This window comes from Culex pipiens, chromosome 3 (assembly GCF_016801865.2).
Source record: "Culex pipiens pallens isolate TS chromosome 3, TS_CPP_V2, whole genome shotgun sequence".
In the NCBI taxonomy this organism is placed as follows: Eukaryota; Metazoa; Arthropoda; class Insecta; order Diptera; family Culicidae; genus Culex; species Culex pipiens.
The window spans coordinates 151,114,437-151,128,587 of record NC_068939.1 but is presented as its reverse complement, the minus strand read 5'-3'; the positions used below and the strand labels follow the sequence as shown (position 1 = coordinate 151,128,587).

The 14,151-nt window shown below is 34.3% G+C and overlaps 1 long non-coding RNA gene across 1 annotated transcript; it reads left to right on the top strand.

Moving 5' to 3' along the window:
- The first annotated feature begins 5,574 nt into the window (after positions 1-5,574).
- On the top strand, positions 5,575-13,507 carry LOC120420016 (uncharacterized). The gene is made up of 2 exons (XR_005605811.2): positions 5,575-6,416; positions 13,409-13,507. It is a non-coding gene; the product is annotated as an uncharacterized LOC120420016 (long non-coding RNA).
- Positions 13,508-14,151: the final 644 nt, after the last annotated feature.

Genomic DNA, 14,151 nt, shown 5'->3' with positions numbered 1-14,151 from the left:
ATGTTTCATATTTTAACATTGTAAATCGGACCATTAGTTGCTGAGATATCGACATTAGAAAATAGTGGGTTGTTTGGGTGAGACTTAGAAAACATAAATTTTCCTGTTTTTAAACCTTTGCATGGCAATATCTCAGCAACTAAGGGTCGTATCAACAAAGTTCAAGAAAGCAAAACATAGAGAATTTTCTCACCTTTTCAAAAATATTTTTTTCAAATTTGAGCAAACATGGGAACTTATTTGAAAAAATAAAAAACTGTGACTATTTTCAAAAAAGTTACCTAAAAATGGCTATAACTTGAAAACGGTGCACTTTATCAAAAATTAACTGACGTACTTTTTGATTGCAAATTCGATTTTACATCGCAAAATGAAGTTGAAAATTTTTTGCGACCAATATTTCGATTTTTTGAAAAAATCTGTATTGATTCAAAAAATCATAACTCGGTCAAAGATTTTTTGCCCATTCTTGAAATTTCTGAACAGTTGGCATTTGATGTCCTCTAAAACATATCAAAAAATAAAAAAATAAATTAAAAATTGTGTTTTTTTGCAAATCAAGTTTTAGTGACAAAAAGTAAAATTTAAAATCACCATTTTTTTTTACCGTGTATAATTTTTTTTTCAGTGTAGTCCATATCCATACCTACAACTTTGCCGAAGACACCAAATCGATCAAAAAATTCCTTCAAAAGATACAGATTTTTGAATTTTCACATATCATTTTTGTATGGACAGCTGCCAAATTTGTATGGAAAATTATATGAACGAACTTATGCTGCAAAATGGCTTCTTTGGGCATACCGAAGGCACCAAAAAAGTTTAAGCCGGATTAAAAAATAAAAAAAAAACGAATGACCGAAATCTCAGAGAATTGTTCAGTAAATACTAGCAGTTATTTTTAGTTTTGAAACATTACACAATAAAAAACACCAAAGCTTTTTGGAAATCAAAAAAAAAAAATGTAATGTCCAATCAAGTTGCTCAAAATTAGCCAGGGGGCATTGAACAAAATAGGTTTGGAGCCCCTGCTTTACCAGAACTTATTTTATATTTTCTAACATTTTTTTCTGAAAAGCGCTTGAAATGTACTGTTGATGTAGAACGAACCCGTCGTCGTCTTCCGCATTCTGCGCGTGAATCAAATCATGCTGATAGTAGTGTTAATTTTGACAAATTGTTCACAATTTGTGATCGAGTGGTGCCAGTTGCCACCTCGTTCGTATCGTGTTGATTCGCGTGCTCGAAGAAAAAAATCTTTTCGTGACATTTTCGAAACCAACATACGTTTAGATAGTTTTTTTTGTTACTTCAACCGTCCTTATCCAAACCAAGCGTATTATGAATGGCTGGGAACAGGTGTTTGTGATTGATGCACACGGTAAGTTGTAGCGACTTGATTCCTCTCCACAGCGATTTGCAGTGTGACAATAGAAGTCAACACACACAGAAGTAAATTCCATGTTAATTTTTTTTTTACTTATTCGTATTATTGGGTTTGATAAAGACAAGTCTTGCTGTGTTGGTTTTAGTGCCAAGCAACTAATGAACCATCACGTTTCTGACTCGCGGTCGAAAATGCTCTCTAATATTAATGGACCACCCCAAAAATAGATCTCCCCCGTTTAGCACTATAGGAAGAGTCGAGTAGAAGAGTGCGCGTAGTACCCAAAGTAGAGCGCGAGTTTGTTTGCCTGCTCACAGCAGCTGTCACGACAAAGCACGTGAAATATACCGCCATTGACCGTCAAGCCCGGTGGACCGGTTTATGTGTGACCGATGGTGGGCGGTGGGATCTTTCCGAGGAAAAGAAGAAAAACATAAACTAGCCATTGAACTAGTTTGTGGTATTTAGTGCAGTAGGGAACGCTCGGATAAGAGTGATGAATTAAAATTTAATCCTCAAATGTTTTGTTTTTGTTACACAAGTTGTTTGGGTCGGCAGGAAAACGACTTTTTTGTCATATTTCTTCCCAAACCGGTTGCATACCGGCGAAGCAGATTAGCGTAATATATTGTTTAAAATGTTTGAATTTTACCATCGTCCCACACATGGGAACCTGTTTCATTTTTTGCAAAGCTTATTTGCTTATTAGATTACTGTGACGGCGTTCAGGTATGGCTCATTAAATTTTGATTCAATTTCGCTCGCTTCTATTCTCGACTTTATTAGATCTCTACAATTTAGCAAATTTTTAATTTAAAATTTTCAGTTTATGATTTGGATGATACTTAAACTATTCATTCACTATTTCAAAAGACAAGTTTTGTTCATTAGTTTATTCATACATGTTTCCATACAATTCTGGGGGCTGGTCGTACAAAATGAGTATGTAAATGTATGAAACTCTGTATCTTAAGAAGGGATTTTTTTTTAATTTATTAAATTTTTTGATATGTTTTAGCGGAAAAGTCATCTTCTGAGTCATAGTGCGTAATGGTGCAAAATTTGATTTTGGAAATATCTTAAATGCAAAATAAAATAATAAAAATCATTTTTTTAAACCAAAATCGAATTTGCAATCGAAAAGTACTTCACACATTTGTTTGTAAAATGTACCGTTATCAAGTTATAGCTATTTAAGGTATAAATTTTAGATTTCTTTTGTTTTGCCTTTCTTACAAAAGAAAGGTTTAAGGTTTGCTTTTGGAAAAACGCTTTTTTCAGAAATCTTAAAAAATTCGTGCACGGCGAGGATTCGTCCCAGGAAAAAATCCTATTACTAAATTGAAGGTTAAGATGCGCTCTTTCGATTGAATTTTGGCCCGAAACCCGGAACTCAAAGTCTGATTTTTGAGAGCTCTTTTTCTGAAATACATGAGCGATGTCTGTATCCGCTCTTAAAAATTCGTGTCTTCCATCACTGGAAAACCGCTCGTAAAACCAACAATTTTTATAAGTCAGATCTGTAGCCGTGGGGTCGGAGACGAACATTTTATTTTTCGATTCACAATTTTCGACCAGTAAATGTGGTCAAAGCCATTTTTAGAGGTATTTTTTGGACTATTTTACAGATAACACTATCAAATTAAAAGAATTCAGTTTCCAAAATGTATTTCCAGAGATATAGCCATTTTAGTGTTTTTCGTCTTATTTTTACCCTTTTTTTTCCTATTAAATTTTTGGATTTATAGAAAATCATATACTGAACATCAAATTCAAAGTTCAAGTCGAAGCTGCAACGCCAGCGCTTTTACGCTTGCGCGTTTTACGCTGCGCGTGAAAGTGTTCTTTCTGGCTTCTCATAATAGATCGACAAAGTGCAATAGCGATACATATTTTTTTAAGTTAATCATAGACTAACAATAAAGACTGAGTACCCTTTTTTTCTAATAATGTCAATCCAATATGTTTTTCTTAATTAAATTTAATTATCATGCGACAAATAATTTTACTCTGAAATAAAAAAATCGCATTTGAGGTTTAGCCTAAAAAGATTCGAAGCTTTAGGTAAAATTCTTACTGGGTGGTATCATTATGTTTCTGAAAAATTAATTGCACCAATATATTTCTCGGAGTTTCATCATTTTGTAAGAAAGGCTCTATTTCACCTCTGGTGATATTAAATCGGTTTTTTTTGTATCTTTAAAATGTTTTCTGAGAAAAAGACACATGAACAAAATATCTATAATAAGCTGAGAAAATTTCCTAAAATGTTCTCTTTACTTTGAAAATCGGGCAATAAGTTTCAGAGATACAGCTTTACAAAGAATTACAAAGGATGAAAATGATTTTTTTCTAGGTTTCAATAATTTTCGAACTTACGCAATACCAGAAACAATTAGTTCGATTTTCAATGTGAAAACATATTTTTTGCAATTCCGTCGTGAAACTACTTACTTTTCCTGTCATTCTTGAACGACTAAATAGCCTACTTTTCTATACCAAAAATAACAGAATCGAATAGCAACACTTTTCAAAATAAATGCTGAAAAGTTCTACTTTTCAGCACTGAAATGGGTGCCGAAAAGTTGAACTTTTCAGCACTTGTTTCGAAAAGTAACACTTTTCAATTTTTTTTTGATTTAAACGATTTATTGACAAAATACATGAAAATTAGACTTAAAATTTCACTCAATGGGTGTTTTTCGAAATTGCAAAAAATGTTGTATGGAACTCGTTGCAAAACTTGATTTTTTCATCACTCGTCGTATTTATCCAACTCGATGAACCTCGTTGGATAAATGTACGACTCGTGCTGAAAAAATCCTCTTTTTGCAACTTGTTGCATAAACTACTATTTTTTATTTTTTTAATAAAAGTGTTGAAAAAAAATAAAAAGCTATTTTACTTTTAAAAAAGGTCTACGAAATTTCCTAAATTCATAGTTAAGACCAAATTATACATTTTTTTTAACATTTTCAAACAATGAACATGTTTCCCTTCAGGAACTGAGAAAGATTTCCTTTTTTTTTTTTTTCATTTAGCAACATTGCAAATCTTATTAAAAGTTTCCAAGTTATCATCAGTTGTAAATTGAAGGAAATTTGTTCAGTTATTCAAACATATTTTGGGAGTGGCGTCATTCTTTCTTAACGTATCTTTGCATAAAAAACAGAATTGAATTTCATTATTTTTTAAAAATTTAAGGTATGATTTCCGTATTAAATTTTGACGCTGGTGACTATTTAACAAAACTCGTAAAGCTGAAAGCTAGCTGGAGAGGCTAGCATTCATTTAAAAAACATTATCAAAAGTTTGAAATTATGTTCAACACTTGAAATTACAGGCAAAATTTGATATAAAAGTTCAAAAGTAGGGTTTACTATTTTGTAAAAATCAGGTTCAATATCAGGCTAGTTTTGTGAAAACAGATTACTTTAAAAATGTAGAATCTGTTTTGATGGTATATTTGACATTTCATGATCGAAATGATTTTTTATTATTAATTTGTATACTCAGCTATTCCACGTCGAACCAGCAGAATCCTGATCAAAAGTTATCTCTCAAATTTGGTGGCCAAAATAAATAGACACGTTTTTTTGTTTGGTAATTAGGGACGTCCTATCCATAATAGGATGATCAACAACATTGCATTTTTGAACGATTTCCACAAGACTCTAATTTAAATAAGTTATATATTTACTAATTGAGTTTGAAGTGTAAACTGAAACTAAAATCAGTTTACTGTTTGAACAACTGTATCCCGCTTAACATCGTAATAGTACCGGTTTCTCCCAAAACCGATCTAGACGACTCTTTTGCTATACCAGTTCGACATGCGCACTCGACATTCCGGTTCTTCTCAAAATACGAAGGCGCCCAGCCGGCTCTTCCACAAAGCGTCCAAGAGCCACAAGTGTTACAACGCTCGATTAGACATTCGACGTCGGGTACGTTTGGCCAGCTGATTGCCAGCAACGCGCTAACAATGGTCCCACGACGACGGTTTGCCCGACACTCAAAGCCGAATTCGGTCACTCACAGGCCAAACGCCGAATCTCGCAGCTTTCACGGTCACTCGCCGTTTGCGCTCGTTGAGTGTGTTTCTGGTTATTATTATAAAATCTAGTGAAGTTTTTTTTTTCTTCGAGTGTCAATCCGGCCAACAGCCAAAACGGCCTGGTAGTGGCTGTTGGATAGGTCTTGGCCTGGTCGTGGCGCGTTGCATCCCTCAGTTCGGTTTCCGCTAATCGTGTGATAAGACGTTGTCCCGGTCGTACACGTTACGGATGCGGAGTTCACTGAACGTCGAGTACGCGCGGGAGGACCTCCGTTGATGATGACGACAGTTGCGGGGCAGAGGCTGTTCAAATAGTTTCGGTGATCCGAGAAATTTTTGACAAATTACGTGCGGCTTTTTAATTTTGCGGTTTGGCGGTCACCAGAGTTTGGTTCAAACCCGCGAGAAGACGGATACCAGACGGAATGGCCTGAGAAGAACTAGTAGGAAGAGGCGCAGTGAAGGATTCGTCTTTCCGTTGAAAGTGAAGGTGATTCGGGAAATTAAAGAAGAAGGAAAACAGCCACACAGCAAAAGTTCGCACACACAAGTGAAAGTGAGATAATAAAAAAGGCAGTGTGTATTGTCACAAAAATGGGAAAACATAAATAAAAAAGTGTTTAACAAAAATGTCACTGTATTTTTCCCACGCCTCCCGGTTGTCGTCGTCGTCCTCTGTGTTTGGTAACAGGTTCCGAATCGGTGTGTTAAGTGTGAAATAATTGTCTATTTTTAAAACATCCCGTCGTGGACACAACGCCGCAACGACTTGGCGATGGATCTGGCGGGAAAAAGTGTCGATGTTTCGTCGTATGGGATGTGTGTGTTTGTGTGTAAGCGTAAATATAATTAAAATAAAATAATAAAAAAATCTGAGGAAAAAATAAAGCGTGAAAAAGTTTTCCCGCAAATAAAAATATAAACGGAAAAAGGCGAAAAATAAACCAGTTGGTGTACGTAATTAAACGACCAGTAAGTTGTTTTGTTGCTTTGTTGATGTTTCCCTGTGTGCAAATTTGAGCATATGTTTGGATCGTTTTGATACAGCCCTCATGGGAAGACTAATCGTGGTTGAATCGTTTTGCTGTGAATAAATTCAGGGAAAGTTCAAGGGTAAAATGGCTGGCTGAAAATGTTAGGGGAAATATACCCTTTCTCGGCCCATTTTTACTACCGGATTATCAAATAAAGGTGAGCAATTGAATCTATATTGTTGATGTATCTGAAAATGTTGTTTAAATAGCGACAAACTGCAAAAGTGACGAGAATAGGTCGAAAAGCTTAGTGTGACAAAAATTGGTATATTTCCCCTATACTGTTTTCAATGAACAAATTTAATTTCGCTCACTGTTTTCACGCAAATGAATATCAATAGAAATAATTGATTGCGCTTACTTTCACGTTTGCATATCAGAACGTTAATTTTGCATTATTACTTTGGGAATCATTTCAAGCATATTCTCGATATCACTCGAAATTAAAAAGAAGTTGCCATATGTTTTTTGCCAAATGAAAGATAATGTATGGTTTTTTGAACTACTATATCTAGAGTTTTTTTGAATAGGCCCTATAAACATATGAAACACAATAGCTTAAAAAAACTCTAGATATTTATTTTGACCTGAATTCTGAATTCTCTGAATTCTGCTAAAACAAATATTTGTGTGATCATTTACCATGCATATGAATAAATCCAAACGTACAGGTCAGAATAAGAATAAAGTTCAGTTCAGACTTGATTGTCCGAAGCCTACACCCAAACGGCGGTCGCATGATTGTGATGCATGGCGGCATGAAAGTATATCAGAATCTGCATGAAAACTGTCCTCATGCATTTTTTGCGATATAGGGGTATGACATTTTTGCCCGTTACAGACAATTATCGACATTACCGACGGCTGTTTGGTTGTATTTCACAAAAAAAAAACCCTTAACAGAACGGGGATTGAACCACCAACTTCTTGGTTATTGATCCGACACGCTACCACCGCGCCATGGACGCTTGATGAATTGTGAGTGAAAGAGCACCAATATATTCTTCTCTTTGGATTGTTACTCGGGGACGGGCCAGCATTATATGTGTTGGTGAGAACTGCAGATTGCTGAAATGTTTATACGCGGGCAAAAATGATCTATGGGCTTGCTGCAAAAAATGTTATAAAATGTGACATTTTCTGCAGCAAATCCACTGTTGCAGATTCTGAGATATATTTTTCCTTTGGGTGTAGATTATTTGAAGTTCGATTATCCGAAGGATTTTATTTTCCAAGGCCTTCGGATAATCGAGCCTGAACTGTATTCTATATTTCAACACTAGGATGTTTTTTTATAAATTACAAGGAATAGTACAGATCGCTCTTAAATTTTAGGAAATTGTTTTGTGGTCTAATCTAATATTCTACAAATTTGATATATTATCGTTTTTTAATGTTCTGTTGATCGTTTATAATCTAAATTCATACGTCATCAAAAGGAGTGATATTTTTATAAAATATAATGCAAGACTCGTACATGTTACATTTGAAATATTCACGTGATTTGGCGAAATGATTTAATACGAAATAGAGACAAACTAGGTGATACAAAATTTTCAACTCTGACAGGTTAAGCTTCTTTATTTCGTTTTCCAGTTGGCTCTTATTATATATAGCAACCCGGGCTGGAACCAACCTAATTGGTCAGCTACTTTTATGAAATTTCACATAAATTTGACATAAATTTCCTCAACACTGAGGATATATTAAATTTGTAGAATATTACCATAATATTTGAAAAAAAAAACAATCCTTTTTAAGTCCTGTATTAATTAACATTATTCACCAAAACTGAATGATACAATCAATAGGCACTTACACATTGCGGGATTAGAGTAAATAATTAGAGTTTGACTTTAAATAGTAAGAATTGTTCAGGAAAAGTCATTATTGCTTATTTTCAGGCAACTTTTGCAGATAGAACTGAAAAGTGTTTACTAACTTCTCAAAAGGGTCTATATAAGTTCGAGGGCATTTAAGGCACAATGTTAAATAACAGTGATGACTTAAGGCAATTTTCTACACCTGAGCAATTCTCTACGAAATCGGTATTTTTTTTTAGAATTTTAATTTTTGTATTTTTTAATCCGACTGAAACTTTTTTGGTGCCTTCGGAATGCCCAAAGAAGCCATTTTCCATACAAATTTGGCAGCTGTCCATACAAAAATGATGTATGAAAATTCAAAAATCTGTATCTTTTGAAGGAATTTTTTGATCGATTTGGTGTCTTCGGCAAAGTTGTAGGTATGGATATGGACTACACTGAAAAAAATGATACACGGTAAATAAAATTTGGTGATTGCCAGGTTGTGCAAAAAATCTTTGACCGAGTTATGAATTTTTTCATCAATACTGATTTTTTCAAAAAATCTAAATAATAGTCGTAAAAATTTTTCAACTTCATTTTTCGATGTAAGATCAAATTTGCAATCAAAAAGTACTGCAGCGAAATTTTTCACCGTTTTCAAGTTAAAGCCATTTTTTGGTGACATTTTGGAAAATAGTCGCAGTTTTTCATTTTTTTAAATTAGTGTACATGTTTGCCTACCTCTGAAAAAAATATTTTTGAAAAGCTGAGAAAATTCTCTATATTTTGCTTTTTTGAACTTTGTTGATACGACTCTTAGTTGCTGAGATATTGCCATGCAAGTGTTTAAAAACAGAAAAATTGATGTTTTCTAAGTTTCACCCAAACAACCCACCATTTTCTAATGTCGATAGCTCAGCAACTAACGGTTCGATTTACAATGTTAAAATATAAAACATTCTCGAAATTTTCCGATCTTGCATGACAATATCTCAGCAACTAAGGGTCGTATCAACAAAGTTCAAAAATGCAAAATATAGAGAATTTTCTCAGTTTATCCAATTTTTTTTTTCAAAAGTGGGCAAACATGTGCACTAATTTAAAAAAAATGAAAAACTGCGACTTTTTTTCCAAAAAGTCACCTAAAAATGGATTTAACTTGCAAACGGTACACTTTATCAAAATTTCACTACAGTACTTTATGATTGCAAATTTGATTTTACATCGAAAAATGAAGTTGAAAAATTTTTACGACCAATATTTCGATTTTTTGAAAAAATCAATATTGATTAAAAAAATTCATAACTCGGTCAAAGATTTTTTGCACAACCTGAAAATTTCTGAAAAGTTGGCATTTGATGTCCTCTAAAACATAAAAAAAATAAATAAAATTGTGTTTTTTTGCAAATCAAGTTTTAGTGGCAAAAAGTTAAATAAAAAATCACCAAAATTGTTTTTACCGCGTATAATTTTTTTTCAGTGTAGTCCTTATCCATACCTACAACTTTGCCCAAGACACCAAATCGATCAAAAAATTCCTTCAAAAGATACAGATTTTTGAATTTTCATACATCATTTATGTATGGACAGCTGCCAAATTTGTATGGAAAATTATATGGAGAATCTAATGATGCAAAATGGCTTCTTTGGGCATTTCGAAGGCACCAAAAAAGTTTCAGTCGGATTAAAAAATACAAAAAAATCGAATGACCGAAATCTGAGAGAACTGCTCACCTGTACAATATCAAATAAGTGTACTTCAGTTGACTTTTCCCTGGATTTGGATGTCGCATGTGAGCAATTCTCTACGAAATCGGTCTTTTTTTTATTTTAATTTTTGTATTTTTTAATCTGGCTGAAACTTTTATCGTGCTTTCGGTTTCCCCAAAGAAGCAATTTTTTATCATTACTTTGTCCATACAAAAAGGATGTATGAAAAATTCAAAAATCTGTATCTTTTGAAGGAATTTTTTGATCGATTTGGTGTCTTGGGCAAAGTTGTAGGTATGGATAAGGACTACACTGAAAAAAAATTATACGCGGTAAAAAATTGTGAGTTTTAATTTAACTTTTTGTCACTAAAACTTGATTTGCAAAAAAAAAATGCTAAATATAGATGGGTAATTCTCCGCCAACTCACACAGCAGTTGCCCCGACCCCTCTTCGATTTGCGTGAAACTTTGTCCTAAGGGGTAACTTTTGTCCCTGATCACGAATCCGAGGTCCGTTTTTTGATATCTCGTGACGGAGGGGCGGTACGACCCCTTCCATTTTTGAACATGCGAAAAAAGTGGTGTTTTTCAATAATTTGCAGCCTGAAACGGTGATGAGATAGAAATTTGGTGTCAAAGGGACTTTTATGTAAAATTAGACGCCCAATTTGATGGCGTACTCAGAATTCCGAAAAAACGTATTTTTCATTGAAAAAAACACTAAAAAAGTTTTAAAAACTGTCCCATTTTCCGTTACTCGACTGTAAAATTTTTTGGAACATGTCATTTTATGGGAAATTTAATGTACTTTTCGAATCTACATTGATTCAGAAGGGTCATTTTTTCATTTAGAACAAAATTTTTGATTTTAAAATTTCATGTTTTTTCTAACTTTGCAGGGTTATTTTTTAGAGTGTAACAATGTTCTACAAAGTTGTAGAGCAGACAATAACAAAAAATTTGATACATAGACATAAGGGGTTTGCTTATAAACATCACGAGTTATCGCGATTTTACGAAAAAAAGTTTTGAAAAAGTTACTTTTTGCGTTTCTCTTTGTTTCGTCGTCCGTGTCTGTCACGGGTGACCATGAACGGCCATGATCGATGACGACCAACTTTTTCAAAACTTTTTTTTCGTAAAATCGCGATAACTCGTGATGTTTATAAGCAATCCCCTTATGTCTATATAACAAAATTTTTGTAATTGTCTGCTCTACAACTTTGTGGAACATTGTTACACTCTAAAAAATAACCCTGCAAAGTTAGAAAAAACACGAAATTTTAAAATGAAAATTTTTGTTCTAAATGAAAAAATGACCCTTCTGGGTCAATGTAGGTTCGAAAGTACATTAAATTTCCCATAAAATGACATGTTCCAAAAAAATTTACAGTCGAGTAACGGAAAATGGGAGAGTTTTTAAAACTTTTTTAGTGTTTTTTTCAATGAAAAATACGTTTTTTCGGAATTCTGAGTACGCCATCAAATCGGGCGTCTAATTTTACATAAAAGTCCCTTTGACACCAAATTTCTATCTCATCACCGTTTCAGGCTGCAAATTATTGAAAAACACCACTTTTTTCGCATGTTCAAAAATGGAAGGGGTCGTACCGCCCCTCCGTCACGAGATATCAAAAAACGGACCTCGGATTCGTGATCAGGGACAAAAGTTACCTCTTAGGACAAAGTTTCACGCAAATCGAAGATGGGTCGGGGCAACTTTCCCGATTTCGTGTGAGTTGGTAGAGAATTACCCAGATAATTTTCTCAGCTTTTCAAATCTATTTTTTATTAAATAAATTTTGAGTGCCATCAGCTGAAAGTAATTTAAAATGCACTACACTGCAATGCTCTACATTTTTCTTCCTTTTAAACATATTAAAGTTTGCTTATAAATATGTCGAGTTTTAGTCAACCTTCAATGTTTTTTTTTCACAAATTTCGTTTAAGTGATGGATTTTTTGAACACTATGAGCAAACCAACTGTACTGCTGTAGAATTAATTTTTATATTGATTTTTTGCTATGTTGAGGAATCTCTAGGTAAAATAACTATATTATTGTACAACCCAAGCATGCCAAAAGTTGCCTCTTTTCATTTGCAACAACTCCACAACTAGTCTGCAAAGCACCAAAACTAAAAACTGCTATGTTTCCGAAAATGAAAATTGACGCGCGTGTTCGATCGGTTGTGGGCACGCTCGTCAAATCAATGTCTAATCATCTGTCTTCCTCGAAAAAGCAAAATTAAATTTCGATCCGGCGCACGTTGTTTCAACCATTCGTACGAATTTTTAATAGGTTCACACTCTCGAAACCCGGTGATTTGAAATCGATCGTTGCTTATTTTAAATTTGACCCCACTTTTACATGGCTTTTACCTTGGTAAACCAACCAAAGGGTTACAACATACTGTAGGGTTTCCGCTGTGATGAAACGAACTATCTACAAAAAAAACTTTGACGCACAATTTCAATGCATTGTCACAGCTGCATGAAATGTGATGGGTTGGTTTTTGCAACAAAGTAAAAATGTATCAATTGAACTGAATGGAACACATATCTACTCATCCCTAGGTAACGTGTTCCGTTTGATGTTATTAAAACAAAAAAGCCAATTAATGATACAATACGATACGTAATAGGTTGATTAGTAATATTGAAGTAATCGGTATGATTGACATGATTGCAAATTTTTTACTCACCGAACAATGTGGCAATCAGCTTTTTTGTTGTTCGGTTGAAACTCTCAACATAAGTTAAATTGCATTTTATTGGAGATTTCCAGTTGCGCTTTCAGTGTTCTCGATGTCGCGCGTTAAAATTAATCACTTTTCCATTGAAAACCAGCTCGTGTAGGGTTCCGGGCCAAACAATATTCATCAACAACGAGCCACGTCGAGTGGGCACAGTTTAAAATTGATTTAAATAGAGTTTAATTAATTTAAAGTTGATGAATGCATTTTTATGTAAATATTTACAATCTGAAAATACAGTCTTAAGCTTCACAAAACAACAACTCTCTATAAATTCATTTTAAAAAATATGTTTGGAATTATCTAGTTATTTTTGTTTCAAATGTAAAAAAAAAATTTATAGATTAATAAAATAGGGGAGGATATTGTATAAATGACCAACCATTATGCAAAGATTTTCCTTTTTTTAAATTTGGTTTTGATTACGAATTTGTTGTGTTAAATTTACCATACATTTGTTTCTGTGTTCCAAAGGACAAATTAAATCAGATGTTTTTTCCTCGCTCTCTTATCCCCACGCCAATCAAAAACCCTCCACGACACAGAAGAAGTTTAATTTTTTAATTAAAAACGTTTCTTTTTGTCTGTCCAGAGCGTGTGGATGTATTTTAATCCAGCTTTTTTTTTCTACTTCTTGACTCCCTTTTTAATTGCAGATTGGAAAAGTCCTGAAAACATACCCCGCACTTTAGTGTGGTTGACAAGATCGGGGGACCATTCGCAGCCGGTGGTACAACGACGCCGTTTTTTTTTTTTTTAAGGACGACACGTAATTAAAAGTCGACAATTGTGTCCGGGATCGTGGAGTAGCGTGGAGGCAGGGGAAAACGTTCGACTTGGACGTCAATTTTAGCATCAGTTGCGGAAACTCCCACCCCCACGAGAGGCGAGAAAAGCTTTGAGCTGGAAAAGTGTGAATAAGAAAAATTACCAACTGATAATGTCAGTTGGTTCCGGAGTTTTCCGAAAAGTGCGCACCAAGAATTAGTGGCGGAACAAGAGAGAGGGAGGGCTGCTTTTAAAGTGCAGTGAAGCATCAGAAGGAAAAGAGAGAAAAGTTACAGCAAGTTTGATGTAAGAAAGGAAGAGGCAAGTGATAGTGCGAAAGAAAGTTTGTTGTGGGTGTACTGGAGAATGCAAGAAGTGCATCGAGAAGAACGTGCAGCCATTTGCAGCATCTTGGAAAACATCGTATGCTAATGAAGGCTGGGCGTTTCTTGTAATTGCGCCTTCGAGGGATAAAAAAGAAAAAAATAAATAAATAGTGGAAAAGTTTCTCCCATCGTATCTGCTGAAATTGTTGAGCTAACAACTAATTAATAAGTCAGTGCAAAGATGCCCATACACACGTATACAACGGATCTCCCTCGCACAGTGAAGTCAGTGTCGTTTAACGAGT